Raw genomic sequence first — 11785 nt, forward strand, 5'->3', positions numbered from 1 at the left:
GTTTCCATCAAGGATCTCTCTGTACTTTACTCTGTTCATCTTTCCCTCGACCCTGACTAGTCTCCCAGTCTCTGCCGCTGAAAAACATCCCCACAGCATGATGCTGCCAGAGAATCTTGTTTCTCATAGTCTGAGAATCCTTTAGGTGCCTTTTGGCAAACTCCAAGCGGGCTGTCATGTCTTTTACTGAGGAACGGCTTCCGTCTGGCCACTCTACCATAAAGGCCTGATTGGTGGAGTGCTGCAGAGATGGTTTTCCTTCTGGAAGGTTCTCCCATCTCTAAAAAGGAACTCTAGAGATCTGTCAGAGTGACCATCAGGTTCTTGGTCACCTTCCTGACCAAGGCCATCTCCCCCGATTGCTCAGTTTGGCCGGGCGGCCAGCTCTAGGAAGAGTCTTGGTGGTTCCAAACTTCATCCATTTAAGAATGATGGAGGCCACCGTGTTCTTGGGGACATTCAAGGCTGCAGGAATGTGTTGGTACCCTTCCCCAGATCTGTGCCTTGACACAATCCTGTCTCAGAGCTCTACGGCCAATTCGTTCGACCTGGTTTTTGCTCTTACATGCACTGTCAACTGTGGGACCTTATATAGACAGGTGTGTACCTTTCCAAATCATGTCCAATCAATTGAATTTAATCCTTAAGTTGTAGAAACAACTTAAGGATGATCAACGTAAACAGGAACCACCTGAGCAAAATGTCTTCTGGCAAAAAGTCAGAATAGTTATAGTTTTATAAATTTGCAAACATTTCTAAAAACCTGTTTAAGCTTTGTCATTATTGGCTATTGTGTGTAGATAGATGAGGATTTTTCTTTATTTAATACATTTTAGAATACTTTCCGAATGCACTGTATATAAATAATTTACTGATCTTTCTTATAAATCGCTCAGGTATAGGACAGACATTTCAAAAACAACGTCATTTTGATTTGATTTGAACTGTTTTCCTATCTACGAATCTGTTATTCATTGCGTGTTATTCATACCAGTCAAAAGTTTGGACACACCTACTCAAGGGTGTTTCTTTATTCTTACTATTCTCTACATTGTAGAATAATAGTGAAGACGTCAAAACTATGAAATAACACATATGGAATCATGTAGTAACCAAAAAAAGTGTTGAACAAATCTAACAAAATGTATATTTTTGAAAATCTTCAAAGTAGCCACCCATTGCATTGTTGACAGCTTTGCACACTCTTGGCATTCTCTCAACCAGCTTCATGAGGTAGTCACCTGGAATGCAATTCAATTAACAGGTGTGTTAAAAGTTAATTTGTGGAATTTATTTCCTTCTTAATGCTTTTGAGCCAATCAGTTGTGTTGTGACAAGGTAAGGGTGGTATACAGAAGAAAGCCCTATTTGGTAAAAGACCAAGTCCATATTATTGTAAGAACAGCTCACATAAGCAAAGACAAATGACAGTCCATCATTACTTTAAGACATGAAGGTCAGGCAATACAGAACATTTCAAGAACGTTGTGCAATCGCAAAAATCATCAAGTGCTATGATGAAACTGGCTCTCATGAGGACCGCCACAGGAAAGGAAGACCCAGAGTTACCTCTGCTGCAGAAGATAAGTTCATTAGAGTTAATTGCACCTGAGATTGCAGCCCAAATAAATGCTTTAGAGTTCAAGTAACAGACACATCTCAACATCAACTGTTCAGAGGAGACTCCGTGAATCAGGCCTTCATTGTCAAATTGCTGCAAAGAAACCACTACTAAAGGACACCAACAAGAAGAAGAGATGTGCTTGGACCAAGAAACACGAGTAATGGACATTAGACCGGTGGAAATCTGTCCTTTGGTCTGATGAGACCAAATTTGAGATTTTTGGTTCCAACCGCTGTGTTACGAGTTAGATGCAGAGTAGGTGAACGGATGATCTCCGTATGTGTGATTCCCACCGTGAAGCATGGAGGAGGAGGTGTGATGGAGCTTTGCTGGTGACACTGTCAGTGATTTATTTAGAATTCAAAGCACACTTAACAAGCATGGCTACCACAGAATTCTGCAGTGATAGTTTGCGCTTAGTGGGACTATCATTTGTTTTTCAACAGGACAATGACCCAAAACACACTATTTGACCAAGAAGGAGGGTGATGGAGTGCTGCATCAGATGACCTGGCCTCCACAATTACACAAACTCAACCCAATTGAGATGGTTAGGGAGGAGTTGGACCTTAGAGTGGAGGAAAAGCAGCCAACAAGTGCTCAGCATTTGTGGGAACTCCTTCAAGACTGTTGGAAAAGCATTCCTCATGAAGCTGGTTGAGAGAGTGCCAAGAGTGTGTAAAGCTGTCATCAAGGCAAAGGGTGGCTACTTTGAATAATCTAAAATATTTTTTTATTTGTTTAACACTTTTTTGGTTACTACATGATTCCATATGTATTATTTCTTAGGTTTTTATGTCTTCACTATTATTGTACAATGTAGAAAATAGTAAAAATAAAGAAAAACCCTTGAACGAGTAGGTGTGTCCAAACTTTTGACTGGTACTGTATATACCTAAAGGGGTCCTAAAATCCGAAATGAAATCGCTAAATGATCCTTGGGTATGACCATTGTAAAATAATTCCATACGTTAGCTTAGTAGAACCCCCCCCCCCCCCCCCCCCCCCCCCCCCAGGATTACACTTTAGGGGTACCAAATGGCCCCCTATTCCCTATATAGTACACTACTTTTGACCAGAGCCCTATTCCCTATATAGTACACTACTTTTTACCTGAGCCCCTATACCATTTGGGACGCACCCATCATCTATATAAATAGCAGAACATGAGCACTGCTATTATTGATGAAACCTACCCTGAATAGAAAGGAGAAGGTCAAGGTGAGGGAACGTACGTACCGAGTATTGCCTCATTTGAAGAAGTGTTTGATAGATGAGGTCATAGCCTACTCCTCCCTCTGACTGTAACTGTTGTGACCCCGTGGAGGAGGAGAAGGAGGAAGCAGAGGCAGCCAGGGCCACCTCCACCCACTCCAGCAGGAATCTCAGGGAGCCCCTCTGTACAGCCAGGCCCAGCAGCAGCTCCAGAGCCAGCCTGCGTCCCGCCCGATCTGCCCCTCCACTCACAGAGCTCACAGACGTCTTCTTCAGGAAGTCTGCCACCTGAGCCAGGCAGTCCAGCCCAACCGCTGGGATCTTGTTCTCGTTGGCCAGAGAGAGAGGGGGCAGGGAGGCTAGGACAGAAGAAGCGGTAGCCAACACGTCGTTACACAGCGCCACTCCAGGGTCCTCACGGGCGTACCGCCAGTTCTGCTGCAGCAGGGCGAAGAGGAGACTCAGTCCTGTCCGTACGCCCATCTCTATCAGAACATCCGTCCCTGATTTAACTCTGGATGCTCCTCCAGGCAGCCAGGGCTCCGAGGCAGGCTCCATGGCCCCGCTGTCCTGGCTAGCCATGGTCTGAGGGGGAGCAGGAGCCCGGAAGCGGTCGTGGTACTTGCTGTGGAGGGCGTAGTATATCCGCTGGAGGACCACGAGGCGGTGGTGCAGGCCCAGGGCATAGGGGGTCCGGGCCAGCACACGATGGGCCAGGCAGCGCTGGCTGTGGAGTAACGATGACAGGTACTCCTCCCGCTCCTCAGCAGCACTGGACTCATACTGGAAGTCTGGCAGGCGCGGGCCAATCAAGTCCTGAAATTAAAAACAAACCCTTTAATTGCAACTTATATTCAAGTATTTTGAAATGTACACCAAACATTGGGAACACCTTCCTAATATTGAGCCTGGTCCCAGATCAGTCTGTGCTCTTGCCTGCTCCATTGCTGTTATTGTCATGACAATGAGTGACAGGGGGTTGGCATGAAAGCACAAACAGACTGGAACTCAGGCTATATAATATATGCAAGAGGATGCGAGTTGAGCACGTTCTGTCCCTTTACCATTACAGGCTGGGCCACCCCCACCACCTCCTTATTGTGTAGCAGTTTGGCGTAGAGTCCCGCAGCCCCCTGGCGCGTGGCCGTCTGGCTGTCCTCCGCCGCCCAGGAGCTGTTCAGATGCTCCTGCCACTTCAGCATCACGTGGGTCTGGCAAGGCACCATTTCTCCTGATCATTATCTACACTGTGGAGTTATTACAGCTGTCAGGAACAGATGAAGGGGAGAAAGAGAAAGCACCTTGGTTAATAAGGTTAGACTAGAAGCTATAGATACCAAAATCAAGGCAACATTTCTCCTGATCATTATCTACACTGGAGTTATTCCAGCTGTCAGAGATGGGACCGAAGGAGAGAGGGAGTTTGAGAAAACACCTTGGTTCATACAGTATAATTAGGTTATAAGGTAAAATTATTAAACACTACCACTTTAAAAGCTATGGCCTATCACTGTATTTGGCTGTATGCCCCGACGAAAGTTGTTGTTGAACGAAAGCTTAGCACATTAAAACCTCTACAGGATCAGTGGGTCCCCCGCGGGAAGGTTGAGCTAACGTAGGCTAATGCGATTAGCATGAGGTTGTAAGTAACAAAAACATTTCCCAGGACATAGACATATCTGATATTGGCAGAAAGCTTAAATTCTTGTTAATCTAACTGCACTGTCCAATTTACAGTAGCTATTACAGTGAAAGATTTCCATGATATTGTTTGAGGAGAGTGCAAAGTTATGAACTTGAAAATGTATTAATAAACCAATTAGGCACATTCGGGCAGTCTTAATACAACATTTTGAATAGAAATGCAATGGTTCATTGGATCAGTCTAAAAAGTTGCACATACACTGCTGCCATCTAGTGGACAAAATCTAAATTGCACCTGGGCTGGAATAATACACTATGGCCTTCGCTTGCATTTCAAAGATGGAACAAAAAAATTTTTTTTTAAATAACACGTTTTTTTTCTTTGTATTATCTTTTACCAGATTTATTGTGTTATATTCTCCTACATTCATTTCACATTTCCACAAACTTCAAAATGTTTCCTTTCAAATGGTATCAAGAATATGCATATCCTTGCTTCAGGTCCTGAGCTACAGGCAGTTAGATTTGGGTATGTCATTTTAGGCGATAATAGGGGGGAAAAAGGGGCAGATCCTTAATTAAAACACTGAAACTTGAATCTGATTTAAAGTGGTCTGAAAGTATTCTTAGGACATGAGATGACATGAAAATAGCTTAATTAACTGAAATGTCCTTGGGGTCAAGGCCTTTCAGTAAAGGAATCCCTCGTCTTGATCTGATCGATATGGTGCTGTGACTTGTAAATAATTCATTTACATTACAGTTGGTGGCAGCAGTCACTGGTCAGCAGCTGGAAAGTACCAGTAGTACGGTAATAGGATTCTCTATTTTAAATACATTCTGTTTCACGCCACAGCACAGCAAGGCAACGGTCTAGCAGCAGGGCAGTAGGCACATGACCATGAATGTATGACACACTATCCCATTGAACCCAGTCTCATCTAAACCCTCTATGTCTAGCCAACTAACCTTCCAGACGTCTTGTTCTACAATCTACTGCTTACAAACGCTGCTTAGTGCAACACCCCTCTCTGAACAAAAGCCTTGAACTCCAATAAGCTACACAACACCACAGCAGGCCTATTGATAATATTGATAATAGGCCTAAGACGTGATCATGTGAGCAAACAAAGCATGTCAAATTATGTTATTACTGCTGATAAGGTAAGAGCAGGCTAATAAGAGTTTAATTGCGGGTTTTTTGTTAGCCTTGGAGTATACTTTTTTCCCAAGTGCTGCCAACGCCTAGGGTAATATTGCAACCATCTCCTTGAACTGTTTCAACAGCTTGAGAGTCCCTTAATTTCCCTTTAGACAGATAAAAGTCAAACCTTTCAATGGTTACCTCAGTCTCTACAATGCCCAGAGGCCAACACAGTAGCTTGGATGAGCCTGTCCAGTACAGTAGCCTCTCTCTGGTCTAACGAAGAGGTCTGGGGGCATCCATCCTTCCATACTTGAGTCAAATACAACCACCGACCGTTTCCTTGTTTTCCTCGCTGTAAAATGACAACTCAGCGCATGCGTCAACTGAATGTCAGATTACATAGATTACACTATGTCTTAGAGCCATTTTAGAGCAACAGAAACTAGGAAACAGTCGGTGGTTGTATTTGACTCAAGTTTTATATTTTTTTTTAAACTATGGATTTCAGCACACACACACAAGCCCAACTATAAACCAGATAAATATCGGTACACAATAAGGCTTTAAGATTTGACTCTTTTTTTTTTACAAGTATCGACTGACAGTGACTCGATATAGTCGGAGCTTCAGTCCACCCACACTCGTTGCCGCTCAACTCTGCCTTGTACACGGAGTGTTGAGATTTCTCAGCAACATCACAACAGACAATTGAACTCGATGCACAGCACAGTGCATTAAGATTTTCAACAGCCTTCATAGAACTCTTACTGTAATACATTAACATAATGCAGCATTAGTGAAGTGAGAGCTAGTTATGGGCTGACTGAAGTCTGAGAGTGAGCCTCTCTCTTTGCAGCTCAACAGTCAGAAGAGAGGCCCAACAGACAGGCATGAGGCAGACAGCTTGCCTAGAGCACAGCCCTAGGCCTTTATGGTTTCCAGTGGACAAAAATAACAGGAAGCTTCTTTTAAGAGAGGCAACAAAGTTACAGTAAAGGTCTTGACATAGCTCGTCGGGCCTAACCTAGCCCTCCCTGGCTGACCCTGCGACATCCCTGAACCAGCAACTGACCAACCATCTGGATCAACAGACGGACCTATATTGGGCATGGGGGGGGGGGGGGGGGGGGGGGTATCATTATTAAAATGAATGTCAATAGGAGAGGCCTCACACTTTGTCTAGTATCAGGTTGACCTACAAGTCCAGACTGGTCAGGCGGTCTCTGATTATTTACTATATGCAAGAGCAAAATGTGCAGGTTAGGTTACATGTTACTAATAATAAAAAGGCAAATAGTAAGGTGACCGGAGGCAATAAAGCTTAGGTCGCCATACACAGAGTATTGAAATATCAGACCCTAGGGCCGGTTTCCCGGACACTAATTAGGCCTAGTCCTAAAAAGTATGTTCCATTTTTTTGTCTAGAACCAGGCCTAATTGTCTAGAACCAGGCCTAATTGGTGTTCATGAAACTAGCTAATGGAGTTAGTTTTATTTATATATTTTATTTAACCTTTATTTAACCAGGAAAAGCCCATTGAGACCCATAGTCTCTTTTTCAAGGGAGACCTGGCCAAGACGGCAGCTACAATCAGTACATTACAGAACTAAAACATACAACAATACAACACAACATGATCCAGCCTAAAAAAAATCCTCTGTAACAGTCTCACAACAATATTTTAAATTCATTCAGTGACACTAACATATCCAGATGAAGCATGGATTGTAGACTATTCCATGCCTCTGGTGCACAAGAAGAGAAGGCAGTCTTGCCTAATAGTGTGAATGTCCTGGGGACTTTAAGTAGCAACCACCTAGCAGACCGGGTATGGTAACTGCTGGTGGTGAAGGAGACCAGACTACAGAGGTAAAGAGGGAGTTGACCTGCTGGTGGTGAAGGAGACCAGACTACAGAGGTAAAGAGGGAGTTGACCTGCTGGTGGTGAAGGAGACCAGACTACAGAGGTAAAGAGGGAGTTGGCCTGCTGGTGGTGAAGGAGACCAGACTACAGAGGTAAAGAGGGAGTTGACCTGCTGGTGGTGAAGGAGACCAGACTACAGAGGTGAAGAGGGAGTTGACCTGCTGGTGGTGAAGGAGACCAGACTACAGAGGTAAAGAGGGACTTGACCCAAAAGAGCTTTGTAGATGAACACATATAAATGTATCTTTCTACGCATATAAAGTGAGGTCCAACCTACCATTTGGTACAAGGTGCAATAGTGGGTGAGTGACTTGGCATTTGTAATAAAGAGCAAGGATGCATGATAAACAGAGTCCAGTCTCTGTAAGACGGAGGAGGCTGCATGATAAACGGAGTCCAGTCTCTGTAAGACAGAGGAGGTTGCATGCATATACAACAAGTCACCATAATCAATTACAGAGAGAAAAGTGGCCTGAACAAGCTTCTTTCTAGCCACAAGCGGGAAGCAAGCCTTTTTACGAGGATTGCCTCAGACTGCAGTAAATAATGTATATCACTCAATCCCTATGTCAGGTTTCAACATACCTAAGGACTAGCTAACATTTACTAAGCTGAGATGCAACAGTAAGATACACAAAGGTTAAATTCAGCTGCAAAATGGCCTAAAAGCAATGCATGATGGGTTGGGACGAATGACACAACAATGGCATGATTCCTCGTTGTCAACAAACCAGTGGCAACTGTAACAACTGAGACAACAATAATTATTATTATCATTAGGGAGGTGCCTTGATTTATAAGTGTGTAAAAGAAATTCGTTTTTTTTTTTTTTTGCATATTCCAACTCCCGAGACACCCAAGTGGGGTCACTATTGGACAGCACCCCTGGAGCAATTCGTGTTAAGAGCCTTGCTAGAGGGCACTGCGACAGATTATTTGTTGTTTTTTTTTCACCTTGTCGGCTCCAGTATTCGAACCAGCAAACTTTCAGTTACTGGCCCAATGATCTAACCTTGAGGCTACATGAAGCAAAGAATCTGTGACAGAGGTTTGTGGAAAGCTGATCACTTGTCTCTGAATACTCTTCTGTCATCAGAAGACCACAATATGAGAGTGCATGACTAACATTCAAACACCAAGGACATGATTGTGACTTGAAAGACAGGTTTGAATTTGACAGCTTTTCCCCCTGGTATCCTGGCATTGCAGACAGGCTTTCAGGAAGCAGAAAACAAATCAGTGAGTGTGAGAAAATGTCAACTGCTAATGTAGTAGACATGTAGTAGACTCCGCCATCTTGTCTATTTCAAATCTTCTCTCATTGAGAAAGGTGGGCGAATTTAGGAAGGATCGGTTGGACGAAAATTCTGTGTTCTATGTTGTACACTACCTACTGTGTAATGACTGTATGTATGGCAGTGTTTACATACTGTATCACCTCTGTTTCAAAGTGTAGCTAATCTACTACAAGATGACCATGTGCTCCTGAAAACAAATTCAGATGGAAAATAAAAACTCACGTTGTTGTTTTGCAAGACATACAAGTCACAGGAGGGTGACTAAAGTGGATTCTGGTCAAGCTTTTATCCTTGCAGTCACATTGACTAGCTGGGTATTCTAAACAGTTAGCTACTGTAAAAGCTAGCTAAGTTGCATAGGTACAATACAATACCTAAACTATTCACAGATTTGGTACAGTGACAGCTGTCATTTTATAATCAGCACCAGATCTTCATTGTGTGACGTTAGCAGCTCTGTATTGTGTTGCAGCAAGCTAGTAGCTAGTTACTGTCCTATCAGGTCTTAGCTTTCTATCTAGCTAGGTTGACAACTGCTCTTTAACCATACTCAACCTAGCTATAGTTAGCTATCTTGACTAATAGGATATGGCAGTACAGACTGCACTGTGTCATTCTGACATTAGATAGCATTGCTAGCTAGCAACAAGCCAAGTTAGCTAGCTATCAACAATTGTTGTTTTTGTAACACAAAATTATGTGTAACGGTGATTTTCTATTGGCATAACTACACACACTGCATACACAAATGCATTTAAAATAAAATCCTACCTCTGTTGTCAGTGTTATTCACACCCGGTCTCCTGCTTTCCTCGTACGCTCAGTTAGCTAACGTTAGCTACAGCTGGCAACTAACGTTACAGTGCCACTGCAGTTGACAGTTAACGGGAAAACAAGTTTTGCAAATAATTCTGTATCTAGAATTAATGAATACAAATGAGTAACAAGTTAAGACATCCGGGTTTCCATTAAGTCAGTCTCCGACACGGGCACCGGCTAAATGTTTTCGGTCTCGCCAGGACGAAACAACAGTATTCTGCCTGGTTGCCATGAAAAACAGCACTGCCCATCACGCTTGGGCGTCAGCGAGAACACATGGAAACCGTCACGCGAGACCAAGATTCTTCTTCGGGTTTATTGGCGAAATACACATACTGTATGTTGTATATGTTTTATTTAACCTATATTTATTAACTAGGCAAGTCAGTTAAGAACAAATTCTTATTTACAATGACAGCCTAACCCTAACAACACTGAGCCAAATGCACACCACCTTATTGGACTACCAATCAAAGCCAGTTGTGATACAGCCTGGAATTAAACCAGGGTCTGTAGTGACATCTCTAGCACTGAGATGCAGTGCCTTAGACTGCTGCACCACTTTCTGTAGTGACACCTCTAGCACTGAGATGCAGTGCCTTAGACTGCTGCACCACTTGGGAACTCAGTATGTGGTAGTAGTAGAGTAGTGGCCTGAGGGCACACTTAATGTTTTGTGAAATCTGTTGTGAAATGTATTGTAGCTAATGATTTTAAAATTGTATATAACTGCCTTAAGTTAATTTTGCTGGATCACAGGAAGGGTAGATAATGGAGAGCCACAATAATTACAAATACAAAATACACACAAAAATCTAATTTATCTTTATTTGTGTAGGCCTTACAGTGAAATGCTTACTTACAAGCCCTTAACCAACAATGCTTTAAGAAGTTAAGAAGAAAAATGTGCTAAGTAAAAAATTGAGAAAAAAAGTAACAAATAATTAAACAGCAGCAGTAAAATAACAATAGCGAGGCCATATACAGGTGGTACCAGTACAGAGTCAATGTGCGGGGGCACCAGTTACTCGAAGTAATTGAGGTAATATGTACATGTAGGTAGAGTTAAAATGACCATGCATAGACAATAAGAGGGGTCTAGGTAGCCCTTTGAATAGCTGTTCAGGAGTTTTATGGCTTGGGGGTAGAAACTGTTAAGAAGCTTTTTGGACCTAGACTCGCTGTTAGTCTACACCTGTTGTTTACAAAGCGTGTGACTATTAACATTTGATTTGATTTGATTTGAACTCTAACAAGAGATCAGGACCTTTAAGCCTCCGGCACAGGTGATATAACCTACATGCCCCATAACAAAGGGGTCACTGGTCCGAGTCCTGCACTGACTGGTGCACCTAAATTGCTACACTGGTGGCAGCAGTGGGATAATCCCTGCAGTCTATGACCTGTCTCTCTGTCTCTGTCTCTGTCTCTCTCTAACAGTATAATAATGATGCTCTTACAGAGAGACAGAGAGACAGGTAATAGACTGCAGTTACAGTCTATTACATGTGGTCTTTGCCGCTATATGATACTGCCATCTACTGTTAAGGATCGGTGACCGCTTATGAGACAAAGAGTGTCTGTGTAAGAGAGTGAGGCAGAGAAACAGACAAGTGGACAGACAGACAGACAGACAGACAGACAGACAGACAGACAGACAGACAGACAGACAGACAGACAGACAGACAGACAGACAGGCGGTGGACAGACAGACAGACAGACAGACAGGCGGTAGACAGACAGACAGACAGACAGACAGACAGACAGACAGACAGAGTGTGTGTGTGTGTGTGTGTGTGTGTGTGTGTGTGTGTGTGTGTGTGTGTGTGTGTGTGTTAGATTGACTGTCTGTCTCCTTAGGGTCAAGTAAGGAACCAGGAACTTCAGGGGGTCAGAGGGGCATCTTAAGTGTCTCCTCTACACAAACTATGACATCAGTTTGTACAGACTTCAATTCCTGGATGACAGTTGAGTGTAATTCCCACTTCCATGCCGGATTTCTAAAACAGGGGGGCAGGCTGGCAACTAGACTAGATGACAACACCGGATTGAGGAAATTGACGAGGGCAAACCATGTGGGGAAAAAACAAACTTGTTTTTAAGCCGATATAAC

General features: G+C 43.2%; 1 pseudogene; it reads right to left on the minus strand.

The window, feature by feature from the left end:
• Window positions 1-9932, minus strand: part of LOC115148355 (probable E3 ubiquitin-protein ligase HERC1) — a 90595-nt pseudogene extending 80663 nt beyond the window's left edge.
• Window positions 9933-11785: the final 1853 nt, after the last annotated feature.

The sequence above is a fragment of the Salmo trutta genome, chromosome 15, assembly GCF_901001165.1.
Source record: "Salmo trutta chromosome 15, fSalTru1.1, whole genome shotgun sequence".
NCBI lineage: Eukaryota > Metazoa > Chordata > Actinopteri > Salmoniformes > Salmonidae > Salmo > Salmo trutta.